The sequence below is a fragment of the Chlorocebus sabaeus genome, chromosome 11, assembly GCF_047675955.1.
Source record: "Chlorocebus sabaeus isolate Y175 chromosome 11, mChlSab1.0.hap1, whole genome shotgun sequence".
In the NCBI taxonomy this organism is placed as follows: domain Eukaryota; kingdom Metazoa; phylum Chordata; class Mammalia; order Primates; family Cercopithecidae; genus Chlorocebus; species Chlorocebus sabaeus.
In genome coordinates, this window is record NC_132914.1 from 35,521,431 (window position 1) to 35,540,988 (window position 19,558).

The window sequence follows — 19,558 nt, forward strand, 5'->3', positions numbered from 1 at the left end:
TTATGTCTTAGCAGTAAACAATTCCCAAAGGAATCAGATTTCCTAAGTAAATGTCAAGTGTGCTCTCTAAAGCACTATTAATCAAATTATGTAATTAGATATATGCTTTGCTTTGACATATTGAATTTTGGAGCATTTTACAAACCAAAGCTCTACTCCTGTAGAATATAAATAAGTTAATCAGTGTGAACGCAAAGTAACAAGGCCATTTTGATATGGTTTAGTGTAAAGTGCTCTCATTGCTTTAAAGGTGCACCAGTAACATACCACTTTTCATACTTTTTTAATGAGTCTTTGCCAGCCAGTTGAGGATTTTAGGGAAGCTCCTATTAGCAAGTAGGCTAGGATGTTAACCATCGCAAGTGTCATGAACTCTGTAACTTAAAACACTTCAGCACAATACGATAATCTTCATGTATTAGTTTAAGTGACACTATAGGAGTAGTTTGTTGCCCTAATCTGGAAGTCACACTCCAGGCCTGATCAGCTAGCATTTAATCAGAAACATTCACACTCCAGCGATTGCTACTGCAAGCCTTTCTGCTGTCATTATTTCTGATCAATACCAAAGACTTAAATTAGCATAATGAATGTTAGGAAAAATGTTGGTGAAAATTTGTGGACTGTTAATTAGACAACAGATGTTCAAAATAGAATTCTCAATGATGAAAGTCAAAATATATGAATTGACTAAAATATATTACATCTACTTCAACCCTCAAATGAATATGAGATTCTAGTAAGCCCTTTGCTTTTTGGAAAGCCTCCCAAAGATTGATTCTGTAACAAAGCTATGTCCAGCCACTTAGTTAAAGGATTTAGGTTGCCTGATATTGATTATGAATCTAACTGATTTCTGCCTTTAGAATATTATCACATTTGCCTTGAGTAAATATTTCATGCTAGGTCTTGTTAAAACACAGAATAGAAGAGAGAGCTAGGAATTCACTAAGAACACAGAGTATATTGTATGAATTGTTTTATGTCTGCTTCTTAATGTTTGTTTAATGGATCTCTGTATGCATGGTCAGCATTTGGTCTCAGATTTGCTTTCTTTAACTTGATATGGAGGTTGGAAGGTGACCACCTCTCAATACTGGTATTTATCAAAGAGCTGTACTTGACAAAATTGCTTAGGTCCAACCATAGCAACAGATGTACACTGGCATAGACCTGTGCACTAGATTTTCTGGGGTACAAAAACATTCTAATCTAATCTACCAGCACTTCCTTTCCAAGCAAGTCTGATGATCTGTCCTTGGACTATAACCAATATATCCCCTATTCTCTGCTGGGCCATCCTTACAGCTTTAAAACAAACAAAGAAACAAGAAAACAAAACAATAACAACAAACAGGCCAGGCGCAGTGGCTCAGGTCTGTAATCCCAGCACTTTGGGAGGCCTAGGCAGGATGATGGCTTGGGCCTAGGAATTTGAGACTAGCCTGGGTAACATAGTGAGACTCTGACTCCAAAAAATCAAAATATTAGCCAAGTGTGATGGCGCAAGCCTGTAGTCCCATCTACACAGTAGACTTAGATGGGAGGATGGCTTGAGCCTCCGAGATCAAGGCTGCAGTGAACCATGATGGCTGCACTTCAGCCTGGGCAACAGTGAGACCCTGTCTCACCAAAAAAAAAAAAAAAAAAAAAAAAAAAAAAAAAAAAAAAAAAAAAGCACACAGGGAGGAAAAAAGCCCATTAAAGTTTAAAGTCAGAGTAGACTCAATTTGCCCTAAGGCAATAGAAAGTAAGGCAGTGTAGAGAGGATACACAAAAGGTCTGCATGAAAGAATCATTACTTTTTTTTCCCTTAACCTTGTATTTAATGTTCAGTAGGGTTTTGGCCTCTTCTCTCTTGTTTACTCAGAATTTATAAACTTCTTCTGTTAACACTCATCCATTTTTTATATTTCTTTGTTTTAAAAAGAAAATAAAAGGGGAAAAAAAAAGAAAAACCTTCAGTTGCCCAAAGTGAGCAGTTTACCTAGAACCTTGTTTAGATATAAAGAATGTAAACCAAAAATAAAATTCTAAGCCTCTGACCATCTGAATGGACTCCTCCTCTCTGCAAGAGATTTCAAAGCTAACCTAAAAAATTAGTCCAGGATGTGATGGGAAGGGGGAGCTGGCCATGCCTCATTACACTCTTCTCTTTTCTGGAGTTACTGATAGAACAGACTCTTTAAGTCTGATAAAAAATATTTACAGTCTGTTCTCTCTGAAGTCTGCTACCTGGAGGCTTCATTTGCATGATAAAACCTTGATCTCCACAACCCTGTATCTCAACCCAGACATTCCTAAGTCTTTAGACAATAACTTAACTCTTTCAGCCAACTGCTAATCAGAAAATCTTTGGATCTACCTATCACCTGGAAGCACCTGCTTCCAGTTGGCCTGACTTTCCAGACCGAACCACTGTGCATCTTACATGTATTTGATTGAGTCTTATGTCTGCCTAAAATGTGTAAAACTAAGCTGTACCTAGAACAACTTGGGCACATGTTCTCAGGATCTCCTGAGGGCTATGTCATTGGCCATTTGTCACTCATATATTTGGCTCAGAATAAATCTCTTCAAATATTTTATAGGGTTTGATTCTTTTCATCAACATCAGCAAGGAAATTACAAGAAATACTGCATTTTCTAGAATTCTTCTCCAAAACATCTTTTAACCCTTTAGAGTACTCCCTCTTCCTATAGCTCCTCTTTAGGGGGCTTGGGGAAAGAGGTAAATTGTGCTGCTTCCTGCTCCCTTCAGTCCTGCTCTTAAGTGGATAATGTCTGGTAAAGTAAAAAAAACCAAAGCAGCTTTGGAAAGGCATGGAGCTCTTCACAGCTATACCACAGTCCAACCTGGGGAGCCGGGTGGGAAGGAGCACTCTCTGCCTTCCTAACACAGGGCAAGAGGTGGAGCTGAACTCCTCAGTCCCATCCTTCTGATTTTTCTCAGTGGGAGTTGGGGTGGGTAAAGAGAAGGCAAGTGTATCATCGTATAACCATTATATTCCTGTCACTTTTCTCCCAGTACCCAGAGATGATCATTTGTGTGCTGATGACTGTGGCATTTAATTTTCCTGCCTCTTAACTAGCTGGCGTACAAATCAGCATACCCAGTTATCTACCAGACATGTCATCCCTGACTCAGAGTCTGTCAATAATTTTTCATGGATCAGCATAGTCGTAAGAACAAAATTATAATTCCTTAGCTCAGCCCTCAAGGCCCTTCACATCTGACCCCTGACTACCACTTTAGCCCTGGCCTTTACTCATTTCCTCCTGCCTCCTCCCCATTACAATATATACCCCTTGGTCTAGCAATGATGAACTACCTACAGGTAACTAAATATCACATTGATGCACAACTCTTTGTCATCATGAATAGATTTGTCTTTGCTTGAAATGCCTTCTTTTTTTTATATCCCTTTGTTCTATATCATATCCATGTGACTCCATGTAACAGAATTCTGATTCTTAGATCTTGGACATTTATACTAACTATGAATCCAGATTTGTAGATGATATGTAATAGCTATATGGTAACTCTAATTTTTAACCCTTATTTTGTTATGTGATAAAAATGGGGGAAAGACAAATTAGGGATATGAATGAGCTATCAAATACGATTTGGTGTTTTTCTACTATCTTACCCATTAACATGAGAGAGGCAAGTGCCTTTTATCATCCCAGACACCCCTTTAATGTAGCACTATTACCAGCCTAATTCCACAGATTATAAACTGAAATCTCAAACCTACCCACTTAATCCCAGAATGTGATTAAGAGACCATCTGAAGTGACCTTGCAGATCATCCAATCTAACTCCTTAAATCCAATTAACTTCCCTTCCTTAATACTCTTTTAAAGGAAAAAACATTATAAACCTAGAAATAAATATTATGTTACTTGAAAGTTCAGCAATTACTAATAAAACTTTAAAACTCCTAAAACTCATATTTTCTTGAGCAAAGGAAAACAATTCTCCATTTTCTGAATGATCCTATTTAATAACAAAAATTTTAACCTTAGAACAGGGGTCCCCAATACTTGGGCCATGGACTGCTACCAGTCTGTGGCCTGTTAGGAATTGGGCCACACAGCAGGAGGTGAGCATTGCACAAGTGAGCATTACTGCCTGAGCTCCACCTCCTGTCAATGGTAGCATTAGATTCTCATAGGAACGTGAATCCTATTGTGTACTATGCGTGTGAGGGATCTAGGTTGCACTGCACGCTCCTTATGAGAATCTAACTAATGCCTGATGATCTGAGGTGGAACAGCTTCATCCTGAAACCATCCATCCACTCCCACCTCCGGGTCCGTGAAAAAAAAACTGTCTTCCACAAAACCAGTCCCTGGTGCCAAAAAGGCTGAGGACCACTAGCCTAGATGATAAGGTATCTGGAGTTTGCTGCTCTCTCATCTAGTAATCATTTAAACTGGCCTTAGATAGAAAAGCCAAGATCAAAATCAAGTTAGAGAAGTTTCCTCTTGCCATCTAGGAGGGTCATGTCATAAAGCAGCCCCTGTTCTTAAAAAAAAAAAAAAAAAAAAAAAATTGTATTAGAAATAAACCTGGGCACTTATACACACAGACACAAAGAGTACCACGTAACTCCTGGACTGTTGCTGAGTTCTTGGAAACATTCCAACTTCCTAGATTTCCTTTCTGTCCCAGCATCAAGAATATGTTTTTAGACTGTGCTCCTGCTCTGATAAGTCTGCCTGTCAGGTCAAGCAGCAGTTTATTTTCAAATTGTTGGGCGAGGATAGGTTGATGGAGGAGGAAGGGAAAGAAAGAAAATAATTGGAACAAGCACTCAGACACTCAGACAGGAAAGGAATTTATCTCAAGGCTTTTCAGGTTATGGTCAAGGGAGATGAAAATTGCATTTCAAACTTTCTTAGCCACTGTCAATTTCTCCTTTTTGAAATGAAGTTTCCCCATTTTTTTTTTTACTTTGAATTATGCAATGTGTCTGATAAACACTTTTCATGGAAGGTGTAAAGGAATAGTGTGGGAGAGGACGTGGGTGTGTGCGCACCCATAGAGGCCAGCACTACTTCTGAGTGTAAATTATAAATTATCGTGTATTCAGAGATTTCCAGAGCCAGCCCTCTGAGAAAGGAGATAGTGACTTACATAAAGTACTTCCTTGTGCCTGATCTCATTTAGCCGTATCCATGAAAGGATTACAGGAACTCTCTGCTCATGGTTGTCAGCAAAGTACAGTGAATGCCTTGGGTAATGGGCTTCCTTACCACTCCACTTACCCCCATCTCTTTGCCTCCCCCAACACAAACACAAACACAATTACAGCCAGAACAGGCATATAGATGGAAGCAGTAGATTCTATTAGGGCTCTGGAACTGGCTCTCAAAAGCATTTTGTACATTAATATTAGAGACTGAAATGACTTCGTTCATCATTTTCCCCGAGGTATCTACCACAATATCTACTACCCAATGAAGATTTGTTGAATGAATCAATAAAAAGAGAATATACTGCTTGCTATATCAGAATTCTAATTCTTTGTATTTTATTCCTCCTTTTTTAATGCTGAGGTATTCATGATTTATTAGTCTGTGAAGTTATTGGTATGTTTTAATAAAAATAATATGCATTTGTCATTTTAAAAAGTCAAACAAAACAAAAAATAGAAGAAAGTTTAAAATAACTTAAAAGTCCATAAACCAGGGCTAGTGATGAGCATTTTAGTATATATTTTCATATAGAAACACATAAGTATATAACATGTTTCATACATATATAAGTGGCTATATCTATACATTTCTATTAAGATATAGTGTACTAGTGAACATTTTTCTAAATATCTCTTTATAAAAAATACAAACATAAAATATGAATTGTATAAATATACATAATTTTGTCTAGACATCTCTTCATAGAAATATATAAAGATATAAATACAAAAATGATATTTTACCTCAAAGGAATTCTTTCACTTTATATGTTACCTATTTTTTTAATCTACAGTATGTACTTGGTATATTTTCAAGTCAGTAACGTGATTTATGCAGCATAACTTTTAAAGCATATTCTGTACCTGAACAGATTTACTTGCCCAGTATTTCTGAGGGACTGAGGGACCTGGAGTTGGTTTTAATCTTTTATTTATTTATTTATTTATTTATTTATTTATTTATTTATTCATTTGAGACGGAGTCTCACTCTGTCACCCTGGCTGGAGTGTAGTGGAGTGATTTCGGCTCAGTGCAACCTCCTCTTCCCGGGTTCAAGCTATTCTCCGCCTCAGAGTCCCAAGTAGCTGGGATTACAGGTCTCCGCTACCATGCCCAGTTAATTTTTGTATTTTTAGTAAAGATGGGGTTTCACCATCTTGGCCAGGCTGGTCTTGAACTCCTGACCTTGTTATCCACCCACCTCGACCTCCCAACCTGCTGGGATCGCAGGCATGAGCCACCACACCTGGCCAGTTTTAACCTAAGTATCTTTACTAGGAAAGAGATCAATAGTAGCACCTATCCCATAGGTCTTTGCTTTTTGGTAAATATTAGATGATTTATAGAAAGCTCCCAATATTTACACCTCAAACTTTTCACTGAAAAATTGTTAGCCTGCAGTTTTTTAAAGGAATTAATGACAACACAGTAGTCTTCCAGATTCATTCTTTTGTTGCCATTTCTATTTTTACAGATTTGAAATTCCAGCTCCAGTATCTACATGGGATATGTGAAATCTCATGCCTAGTAATATAGTTAGAAAATAGAAAGTGTTGACACTGGTACTAACTGTAAAATACAATATAATTTTGAAATTAGGAATTTTGGTTAAAACAAGAGACACCTGAAATGGTTTGGATGTTTATCCCCTCCAAATCTCATGTTGAAATTTGATCTCTAGTGTTGGAGGTGGGACCTAGTGGGAGGTGTTTGGGTCATGGGGGCAGATCTTTCCTGAATGGCCTGGTGTCTTCCCTGCTATAATGAGCAAGTTCTCACTGTATTAATTCACATGAAAGTTGGTTGTTTAGAAGAGCCTGGTATCTCTCTCTTGCTCCCTCTCTCACCATGTGACATGACTGCTCCCCATTTGCCTTCCATCATGATTGAAAGCTTCTTGAGGCCTCACCAGAAGCTGAGCAGATGCTGGTGCCATGCTCATACAGCCTGCGGAACTGTGAACAAAATAAACCTCTTTTGTTTATAAATTACTCAGCCTCAGGTACCTCTTTCTAGCAATGCAAAACGGACTAATACAACACACAACTTGGACTAGAAGGAAAAGAAGATGTGGAAATTCTTGGTTCATGCAACTATAAATTCTCCATTTCCTCTCCTGCTTTCCTCTTTGTTGTCTTCATTCTCAGGGAGAATGGAAAGATGGTTATAAAGAATTCCAAGTTCAGATTATCCTGACAGGTAACCATCCCAGTGAAGAGGATCCAGTGTAATTATGAGTTGTGTATAATCAAAGAACATGGCTAGTTAGCTTAATTGAAGTCTTTCATCAATATCCTAGAAAGGTGTATGTGAGTACTCATTGGGCAAAAGGACAGACTAACCTATACCATGTGACTGGCCTAAGAATCGGGGAGTGGGCAGGCAGAAATCTGTTCACTTCATAGAGTCTACCCAAGGCTAATAGACTTCAAAACTGACTGACTCATCATAAAGAACTTGCTGTTTGTGTATATTATCAAAATAAAGACCCAAGAAAATAGGCAAAAGACTTACAGCATTTGTCAATATGTCAGATAGTACTCTAAGAATTTACTTATAACCCATTTAATCTTTTCAACAGCAAGAGATAAATTTTCATTTTTCAGTTGAGAAAGTTAAGGCACAAAGATATTAAGTAAAGTGGCAAAACTAGGATTTGAATCCAGGCAGTCTGGCTCTAGAATTTGTGCCTTTAACCATTATGCCATTTATTATTCCTTCTCTGAGGTTGAGAGGAAATATTAAGATGAAATAATAAAGGGTGAAATTTAGTTTATCTGATTAACAGCTGTGCTGGTTATCTACAGTTGCCACTTCAGATAGTGGTCTCTATCTACTAGCCTTCTGTGTCTCAGGTTCTCGCAGTGCTCCATCCCATTGCTACTGCAAGCATGGAAGTAACATCTTCTTACCTGTACTAAACTCAGAGTGTTTCACTATCCCTTATTGATGCTTCTAATTTTGCCTCAAAGCTTTGTAGAGTCCTTTTATTAAGTTCATCAATAGTAAGCATGGTGGTGTCATCTCTTTCTTGCTTATTTCCAGGCTGATACAATAGACACAATTCTGTTATTAGTTATTTGAATTTGAAAGAGGACATCAATCACAGAGCTCAAAAATAGCTTTTCTCCTTGAACAGAAAGATACATCATTTTTATATACAAAAGGAGAAAGTTAATTTTACAAATCTAAAGCAGAAGCCTTTTACAAGAATCATCTCACTATGTTTGGATGGGCTTTTTGGGTTTAATAAATATTTTTTCTCAATATACAGCCCTCCCTTTGATTGAGTTGTCACATGTACAAATTAATTTAAATTGTATTAACCATAGCATACCTAGACTTCTGACACTAATATTTTAATGGTCATATAAAGGAATTACATTGATTCTTCTAAATTTTGTGATTTGGCAAACCACAAGAATGGACAAATACATTGTCTAGGCATAATTTGAGGAACTGACTTAAAGCAATTGGTCATAAACAATTATCAGGTTCTATAGCAGAGAGAACTAACTATCCAGCAAATATTTGTGCTGCCCTTCCACAGGGTTATTGGTTATCGATGGTAGTTATTGAAGGCATCTTCCTTGCCAAAGACTACACTTCCTTTTCAGCCCTCTGACATATGAATGGAGTCATATGACTGAGTGGGGTTGTCATCTCTTTAGTAAAATTAACTTTCTCCTCTTGTATATAAAAATGATGTATCTTTCTGTTCAAGGAGAAAAGCTATTTTTGAGCTCTGTGATTGATGTCCTCTTTCAAATTCAAATAACTAATAACAGAATTGTGTCTATTGTATCAGCCTGGAAATAAGCAAGAAAGAGATGACACCACCATGCTATATATTCCACAAGTGATATCTATTACATAAATTAAAGAATTTCTAAGTGAAGTACAAGTCTCCTAACAGTAACATAACCACTCCTGAAGATGGGGTATAAATGTGGATTCAGGGTCTGCCGTAGATCCTCTTCTAGCACACTGTGCTTATCCAACCACAATGCTTATGAAGCTGTATCACAATTATTTAATTACTAATTTCCATCCTAGCCTGGAAGGAAAGAAAACACTGTTTCTATAGTGTTCATCATTGTTCTTCCCCAAGAGTTAACACAACACCTGGTACACAGGAGTCGCTCAATAATAATTGGCTGAATTCTTGAATTAGATTTCTATGAACAGAAATACTACAGACATATCTTCCTACCAAGAAAGGGAGAAGTCAGGGGGATATGCACATATCTTTCCCTAAAAGGTGTCTTTATGGTTTTTCCTCTTAAAAAAGATATAGAAACTAAGGCTATCAGTCCATTGTCTAAGTATGTCAAGCACTCAGCAAACACTTGGAAAAAAGGAAAAATGAATGTGCAAATGTTCCTGCTTCTGTTTTCTAATAGCACTCTCCTTTAACATTTATTGCAATGGAGATGAAATTTTACTCACAATACACTCTAGTGTGCAAAGAAAAATGATGAGGTGGTGTGGCATTGGCCTTTGGCCCTGAAGTTCCCACTTACTGTGGTCTGGGGCCTCCACTGCTCTCCTTATCCTCTCAGCACTTCTGCATCTATTCTGCTGGAATAAAAAGGCATTTCTCAATCCCAGGCATTTCATTTGTAGGCCATGGGAAGCCAAGAGTATAGCCTCAGGCTCGTATATTTAGTCTGTCTCCTCCTCAAATCCACAGTCTCCCTCCATTAATGTTGGATGTGGCACTGAGCCAAGTGCATCAATCCTCCTGTAGGCCTGCAGCCTCTCTCAGGCTGTGCCCAGGAAAGCATAGCATGATTTCCAGCGTTCTTGATTTCCCAATATGTATTTGAAGTTTCTGCCACATCAAACTCTTTCAAAGCTGGAGCTGTGAAAGAGAAAATGTTGACATGAGATCTATCTTCTTACCCTCTCACTCCTCTAATGGAAAACAAAAGCTTTTCTGTCTCACAAGAATATACTGAGTTTTCTCTTTGTGTTTCTTTCTGAGCTTACTTTTCTCCTAGACTCATTTTTGGCACTGTTACTGTAGGTAGCTAGTTAGACATAAACAGGGCAGGAGAGGGCTCCCCGCAGCCCCCAACCCCCAACCAGGAATGTCAGGAAACCATCAGGTGATGGTCTGGGTGTTTTTAACTGTCTCTCTAGAAGAATAATAGGTAGCAGCCAGCACCAGGGAAAGGCCGGCTCCCAAGACAGGAAAAACCTGAAACTGGTGATCAGTAGCTTCCTGATAAGATCTTAGGAATTGGGTGAGTGGGCTCACACAGGCACACCAAGGGGCAAAATAGCAGAGTTTAACTGGTATATGACGTCTTAGGAACATTTGACTGGTAAGGGAAGAACGCCTCAGGTGAGCATGCATACGACTCTAGTAAACACACTTTGCATGCTCCCCTCCCAAGTATTAGCAGGCCCACTGCACTTATGGACAGCCCTTCCCTTAGGGGAAGAATCAGCGGAGAAGAGATGCAAGACCCTGGAAGTATGCCAGCATATAAAACCCCAACTCAAAATGTCCAGCTGTTCACTTGATCTCTCAAGTCGCCTGCTTGGCCCTCTTCCAAGAGTACTTTAATTTCCTTTGTTCGTGTTCTAAAAGTTTTTAATAAACTTTCACTCCTGCTCTAAAACTTGCCTCAGTCTCTCCTTCTGCCTTCTGCTTCCTCTAATTAATTTTCTCTTCTGAGGAGGCAAGAATTGAGGTGTCTGTAGACCCATGTGTATTCACCACCACTAACATACTTTGGTGCCCTGTTTCAGATATGTTCCAACACTAACAGCACCATTGCTGGGGAGAATTTTGAAAAACCAAGGTGGGCCAGGCATGGTGGCTCACGCCTGTAATCTCAACACTTTGGGAGGCCGAGGCAGGTGGATCACGAGGGCAGGAGTTCAAGAGCAGCCTGGCCAAGATGGTGAAACCCTGTCTCTACTAAAGCTACAAAAATTAGCCAGGCACGGTGGCAGGCACCTGTGATCCCAGCTACTCAGGAGGCTGAGACAGGAGAATCACTTGAACCCAGGTGGCAGAGGTTGCGCTACTGCACTCCAGCCTGGGCAGCAGAGTGAGACTTAGTCTCAGAAAAAAAAAAAAAAATAGAAAAACCAGGGTGGGCAAAAGATTTCTAGCTGTACTTTCAATGGAATGCTGGCTCTGTATGCTTGCTTATTCCTTTTGTCTTTGGCTATTTTACAACTCTGTACATTGAAGAGGGTAATTATTCTTGTTTATAGAATTGCAAATGAAGTTTGACCAGTTTGATTTCCACCCTATAAAAACAATTATTCCAAACAATACATTTTATTGTTCCTCCAAGATATAAGTTTTATGTCTATGAGCAAATTCATTTCAGTATCCCTGATTACCTTTAATATCTTCAGTTTATCCTTTGAACATCTTACTATTTATCTAACAAGTTAGTAAGTTAAAGGAGCTAATAAGTGAAACTTTTGGCATGTGTGTATTTAGTATCTGTATAAGAATCATAATTTTATCTTTATATTTTAACTTCGTCACTCACCTTTTGTCACATAAGTCAGTAACTTCTGTATTTCTATTCGTCAACCAGCCAAATTCAGTGAATCACCAAAGTCAAACAACTTTTTGTTAATTCTAGCATTTATTTTCTTGATTTAGTTATGTATATCTCCCAAATTCAATGTTTCTCTTAAAAATATAAATTTCTAGACCAAAGCTTCACATGCTACCCCATAAATACAGATGATTATTATTTGTCATTAACTTTTAATTAAATTTCTGACAACCATTGGGGTGATCAATTTAATACGCAAATTAGATTCAGCTACACCTCTGCTCAAAAGTCATGGTTTCTCCATTTTTCCAATATAAGTAAGGTTCCCAGGCAAGGATCACAAAGTTTTTCATCAGCTTTCTGCCTCCCTCTGAGATTTCTCTCTCCCTCCAGAGATTTTTCTCTCCTCTCCTAAGATCAGCAAGACTGAATTATTTTCATTTCCCTGGAAACAACCTCTACACCTCCCTCATTGAGACTTTATTTATATTTTTAATTATTTTTTTTATTTCAGTAGGTTTTTGGGGAACAGGTGGTGGTTGGTCACATGAATAAGTTATTTAGTGGTGATTTCTGAGATTTAGGTGCACCCTTCACACCTGAGCAGTATACACTGTACCCAGTGTGTAGTCCTTTATCCCTCATTCCGCCTCACACACTTTTCCCCAAGTCACCAAACTCCATTGTATTGTTCTTATGCATTTGCATCTTCATAGCTTAGCTCACACTTATGAGTGAGAATATATAATGTTTGGTTTTCCATTCCTGAGTTAATTCACTTAGAATAATGGTCTCTGATTCCATCCACATTGCTGCAAATGCCATTATTTCATTCCTTTCTATTGCTGAGTAATACTCCATAGTGTATGAACAATTTTTTTATCCACTCATTGACTAACGGGCATTTGGGCTGGTTCCACATTTTTGCAACTGTGAATTGTGCTGCTATAAACATGCATGTGCAAGTATCTTTTTCATATAATGACTTCTTTTCCTCTGTATAAATACCCTGGAGAGGGATTGCTAGATCAAATGGTAGATCTACTTTTAGTTCTTTAAGGAATCTCCACACTGTTGTCCATAGGGTTGTACTAGTTTACATTCTCACTTAACAGTGTAAAAGTGTTCCCTTTTCACCACATCCCCACCCAAAACTATTACTTTTTGCTTTTTTGATTATGGCCATTCTTGCAGGAGTAAGATGGTATCTCATTATGGTTTTGATTTTGCATTTCCCTATTCATTAACGGTGTTAAGCATTTTTTCATATGTTGTTGGTCATTTGTATATCTTCTATTGTGAATTGTCTATTCATGTCATTACCTCACTTCTTTGATGAGATTTTTTTTTTCCTTGCAGATTTGTTTGAGTTCTTTGTAGATTCTGGAAATTAGTCCTTTGTCAGATGTATAGATTGTGATTCTCTCCCACTTTGGGTTGTCCATTTACTCTGCTGATTGTTTCTTTTGCTGTGTAGAACCTCTTTAGTTTAATGAAATCCGATCTATATATCTTTGTTTTTGTGGCATTTGCTTTTGAGATCTTGGTCATGAAGTCTTTGCCTAAGCAAATGTCTAGAAGGGTTTTTCTGACGTTATCTTCTAGAACTTTTATGGTTTCAGGTCTTAGATTTAAGTCTTTGATCTATCTTGAGTTGATTTTTGTCTAGAGTGAGAGATGAGGATCCAGCTTTATTCTACTACATGTGGGTTGCCAATTATCCCAGCACCATTTGCTGAATAGAGTGTCCTTTCACTACTTTATGTTTTTGTTTGCTTTGCTGAAGATCAGTTGACTTTAAGTATTTGGCTTTATTTCTGGGTTCTCTATTCTGTTTCATTGGTCTATATACCTATTTTTATACCAGTACCATGCTGTTTTGATGACTCTGGCCTTATAGTATAGTTTGAAGTCGGATAATGTAATACCTCCAGATTTGGTCTTTTTGCTTAGTCTTGCTTTGGCTATGTGGGCTCTTTTTTGTTCCATATGAATTTTATGATTGTTTTTTCTAGTTCTGTGAAGAATGATGGTGGTATTTTGATGAGAATTGCATTGAATTTGTAAATTGCTTTTGGCAGTGTGGCGATTTTCACAATATTGATGCTACCCATCCATGGGCATGGGATGTGTTTCCATTCATTTCTGTCATCTATGATTCCTTTCAGCAGTATTTCATAGTTTTCTTTGTAGAGGTCTTTCACCTCCTTGGTTAGGTATATTCTTAAGTTTTTTTGTTTTTTTAATTTGTTTGTTGGTTTGTGTTATTTTTTGTAAGTCCTGTGAGATTTATGCTTTAAGGAGATTCTATTTTGGTGTATTTTGAGGATTAGTTTCAAGATTTGGAACTCCGTTTAGCAGTTCTTGTGGTGCTGGCTTGGTAGCAGTAAATCCTCTCAGCATTTGTTTGCCTGAAAAAGACTGTATCTTTCATTTATGAAGCTTAGTTTCACTGGATACAAAATTCTTGGCTGATAATTATTTTGTTTAAGGAGGTTAAAGATAGGACCCCAATTTCTTCTAGCTGTAAGGTTTCTGCTGAGAAATCTGCTGTTAATCTGATAGGTTTTCTTTTATAGGTTACCTGATACTTTTGCCTCACAGCTCTTAAGATTCTTTCCTTCAACTTGCCTTTAGATAACCTGATGACTATGTGCCTAGGCACTGATCTTTTTGTGATGAATTTCCTAGGTGTTTTTTGAGCTTCTTGTATTTGAATATCTAGATCTCTAACAAGGCTGGGGAAGTTTTCCTCAATTATTCCTTCAAATACATTTTCCAAACTTTTAGATTTCCCTTCTTCCTTGGGCACACCAATTATTCTTAGGTTTGGTTGTTTAATATAATCCCAAACTTCTTGGAGGCTTTGTTCATTTTCTTAAAATTGTTTTTTCTTTGTTTTTGTTAGATTAAGTTAATTGTAAAGCCTTGTCTTCAACTTCTGAAGTTCTTTCTTCCACTTATTTGATTCTATTGCTGAGACTTTCCAGTGGATTTTGCATTTTTCTCAGTGTGTCCTTGATTTCCAGAAGTTGTGATTTTTTTTAAATTTATGCTATCTATTTCACTGGAGATTTTTCTATTAATATCCTGTATCTGTTTTAAAAAAAATTCTTTACATTGGACTTCATCTTTCTCTGGTGCCTCCTTGACTGGCTTAATAACTGATTTTCTGAGTTCTTTTCTGGCAATTCAGAGATTTCATCTTGGTTTGGATCCATTGCTTATGAGCTACTGTGATCTTCTGAGGGTGTTAAAGAACCTTGTGTTTTCATGTTTCCAGAATTGTTTTTCTCATTCCTTCTCATTTGGGTCGACTATGTTTGAGGAAAGATCTGTGACCAAGAGTTGCTAAAAGAGATTCTTTTGTCCCACAGCGGGGTCCCTTGATGTGGTGCACTCCTCTTTCCACTAGTGATGGGGCTTCCTGAGAGCTGAACTGCAGTTTTTGGTATTTCTCTTCTGTATCTAGTCACCCAGCACAGCTGCCAGGCTCCAGCCTGGTACTGGGGTGTGTCCGCAAACTGTCCTGTGATGTGATCCATCTTTAGGCCTCTTAGCCATGGATACCAGCACCTGGTAGCAGTAGCAGGGTAGTAAACTGGACTCTGTGAGAGTCCTTGGTTGTATTTTTGTTGAATATACTAATTTTGTTTTGATTGGCCTCTAGTCGGGAGATGGCTCTTTCAAGTGCACATCAGCTGTGGTTGTGTAGGAAGGATACAATCTTGCCCTAGAGGAGGTAGGGGATGGGTCACAGAGCTCCCAAGAGATTATGTCATTTGTCTTCAGCTACCAGGGCAGGTAGAGAAAGACAATCAGGTGAGGGCAGAGTTAGGCAGGTCTGAGCTCAGACTCTCCTTGGGCAGGGCTTGCTGCAGCTGCAGTTGGGGAAAGGAGGCGTGGTTCCCAGGCCAATGCAGTTATGTTCCCAAAGAGGGTTCTGCTGCATCACACAGGTTATCAGGGAAGTGGGGGAATGCTAGGAGCCAGAGGCCTCACCCCACTCCCACACAACTCACAGCTCAAAAAGCCAGTCTCACTCCCACCGTGCCCCACCAGCAGCACTGAGTTTATTTCCAGGCAACTGGTGAGCAGGGCTGAGAACTTGCCCCAGGCTACAAGTCTCCCAGCTGAGAAAGCAAGCCGACTCATAGTTATCAGTTGTCCCAGGGAGCCCTCAGGGGCAATCCACCTCCTTCAAAGGGTCTGTGGATTCTCTCGGCTTTCCTGGTATGTACCTGAAGTACTTCTAGCAAAAGTTCATGATGTGGCTCTCCACACATCGTTCTTTCACTCTGAGTGGGAGCTGCAAGTTAGTCCTGTCTCCTATTCACCACTTTTTCCCATCTTCCTTTAATATACATTTCTCTGCCCATCAATTCTCTTGGGCCCTAAGTTAGGCATCCAGGTCTTCAAGTCTCCCACCCAACTGATCAGCCACCCTCCGCCTTTGCCTCTGCTTCCTGAATACCTATCTTTATTCCCTCTGCCTGTGTCCATCACAGTCTGGCACTGCCCTGATTCCTCAGTGTTACTTTTACCATATTCTGTTGCAAATAACTGTTTTATTTGTCTATGTCTTCCATGAGACTGTAAACTTCAGAAGTCAGTAATCGTGTTCATATTTGTATCACTTTTCTATTGTTGTGTAACAAATGATTGCCCACATACCAGCTTAAAACAATACACATTTATTATCTCAGTTTCTGTGTGTCGGGAGTCCAGGCTTGACTGGATCCTCTGCTTAGGATCCGCAGAGGCTGCAATCAAGGTATCTGCTTGCAGCAGATGGTTTGAACCATTGATTTTCAATGCATTTTGCAGAGGTATTTGAACCAGAGCAACTCCATCTTGAATAGAGGCTGGGTAAAATAAGGCTGAAACCTGCTGGGCTACATTCCCAGGAAGTTAAGCATTCTTACAGGATGAGATAGGAGATCAGCACAAGATACAGGTCACAAAGACTGCTGATAAAACAAGATGCGGTGAAGAAGACATCTGAAACACTGAAGGCAAATGGTGATAAAAAGTGTTTTCTGGTTGTCCTCACTGTTCATTATATGTTAATTATAATGCATTAGCATATTAAAAGTCACTCCCACCAGCACCATGACAGTTTACAAATGCCATGGCAATGTTAGAAAGTTACCCTATATGTTCTAAAAAGAGGAGGAACCCTCACTTTCAGGAAATCCCCACCCCTTTCCTGGAAAACTCATGGATAATCCATGCCTTGTTTAGCATATAATCAAGAAATAACTATAAGTATTCTTAGTCGAGAAGCCCATACTGCTGCTCTGTCTATGGAATAATCATTCTTTTATTGCTTTACTTTCTTTAAACTTGTTTTCACTTTATGGAGCTGACTCAAATTCCTTCTTGTGCAAGGTCCAAGAACGTTTTCTTGTGGTGTGGATTGTGTCCCCTTTCTGGTAACATCTTGACTAGAAAAGGTTCTGCCTCTAAGCTCCCCCAGGTTGTTGACAGAGTTCATCCCCTTGCCCTGTGGAACTCATGGTAAATTTCTTCTACAAAGCCAGCAAAGCAGAGAAGGGTAAGGGGGTGGGAACGGGTGGATGATGAGAAATTACTTAATGGGTACAATGTGCATTATTTGGGTGATGAATACCCTGGTTCCCAATCTTTTTGGTAGCAGGGACCAGTTTTTTGGAAGACAATTTTTCCATGGGCTTGGAGGTAGGGGATGGTTTTGGGATGAAACTGTTCCACCTCAGGTCATCAGACCATTAGTTAGATTCTCATAAGGAGTTTGCAACCTGGATTCCTTGCATGTGCAGTTCACAATAGGGTTCGCTCTCCTGTGAGAATTGAATGCCCCAGCTGATAAGACAGGAAGCAGAGTTCAGGCAGTAATGCTCGCTTGTCCGTGCTCACTTCCTGCCATGTGGCCTGGTTCCTAACAGGCCACAGACCAGTATCTGTCTCCGGCCCAGGTGTTGGGGACCCCTGCCCTAAAGCCCTGATTAGACCAGTATACATTCTGTTCATGTAAAAAAATGCACTTGTACCCCCAAATTTTTACAAGTAAAAAACATAACATTTTAAAAAGAGAGAGAACCTCTAGATATTTATTTAAAAAACTAACATGACTGAGTTTTATATACCACAATTAACAAAATCACAGTGTGACAACCTATCACCATATTCTGTTGGGGAGAAGCAAGTCTTCCAACGGTGCTTAGTCTTTCAGGCCAACTTTTGGTTGAATATTATGCAAAAGAATTTTTGTTTATTGTTCCCAGGCATTTTCCTTCATTACTTTATCTGGGGACTATTTATTACGCAGCACATAGCTAACAGTCTCTTTGGGTCTAATCAAAGCCCCTTCCTTATGAGGCATGCACACATGCACACGTGAGTCTGTGTATGTCTTTTGTGTGTGTGGTATGTGTATGTGTGTGGTGTATGTATTATGTATGTGCGTGTACATGTTGTGTGTTGCATGCATGCATGCATGTGTGTGTACATGTATATGTGGGCATTTGTGCTCATGTGTATGTGCAAGGGTGTTATGTGTGTATCTGTGTGTTTCAATTTAGCAGTTAGCCAGCATTACTAGCCGCACCTCTTACATTTTCAGGTCCAATCTGTCATTCCAATGGTTCAATTTGTGGGGAAGAAAAAAGTCTAGCTACCCACTTTCTCATTCACCTCAGCTGTCAGCCAGTCTGTAGCATGCCAAATGGGGTCCACATGTATTCTCACAGACTTCCCACATTCCAGGAACTGACAGATTCAAAGGAAGTGTTTTTGATGTATTACCTGAGGTTATGCAAACATTTTTGGGCAGCTTACAAGGTACAATTTCCACTCTCAGCTACCTGCCTCAGTCTGTCTATATTGGAAAGCCTTTTTCATGGGTTATAATTGAGTTCAATTATTAGGGCATCACAGGGCTGCCTTTACTCTACTTTAACTGGGAGTAATGTGAAGGAGGTTTCCAAACATGTTGCTATCCTCATTTACATGCAGTGGGCCTCCCTAGGTCTCACATAGCCTTTTCAAGGTCTGATCATCACCCTTTAGCCACACTTTTACTCCCCTAACAGATGCTAGCTCCAGACATATAGTATTTAATTTATATATTTATCTTGTACTTTCATTTTAATAGATATTTAAATATAGAACCACTTACCGATGCCTGAATGTGTGATGCTCTTCCTATATCATTGTCTACATACATGCTTCTACTTAAAACATATTTCTCCTGCCCTTTTAAACTGATTATTTCAAGATTCAAGGGTTATTGTCTCTGGAAATTCTTTTATTACACCCCCTCAACTCAGGTTAATCTGCCTTAAAATAATATTCTTTTAAGATAACTATTAGTTTATGGATTTGTCTTCCCTAATAGTGAGCTCCTTGGGAAAGGTAATTTGTCTGGTATGCTTTCCATCAGCAGAGTCTAGGACACCGACTGGCCATAAGATGCTCTTAGTAAAAGATGATTGAACTATTATGCTCATTAAAGACACAAAAATAATGTTTCAGTGCAAACCCTGTTTTTTATGGAATGCTACCAGAGACCTCACTGTAGACTGACATTGGATTATTGAAATTAGTGCCGAGACCAGCTCGGTCATGGAGACCCTAACCCAGTGGCTTAGAAGAATTAAAGACCCACACACAGAAATATCGCATGTGGAGTGGGAAATCAGGTGTCTCACCCTTCAGAGCTGATAGCCTCGAACAGAGATTTACCCACGTATTTATTGATAGCAAGCCAGTGATAAACATTGTTTCTATAGATTATAGATTAACTAAAAGTATTCCTTATGGGAAATAAAGAAATGGGA

At 38.9% G+C, this 19,558-nt stretch overlaps 1 long non-coding RNA gene across 1 annotated transcript in view; it reads right to left on the reverse strand.

The window, feature by feature from the left end:
* The window catches only part of LOC140712849 (uncharacterized), a 62,054-nt gene that overhangs the window by 25,242 nt on the left and 17,254 nt on the right, over window positions 1-19,558 (reverse strand). The gene's annotated exons all lie outside the window — the stretch shown is intronic.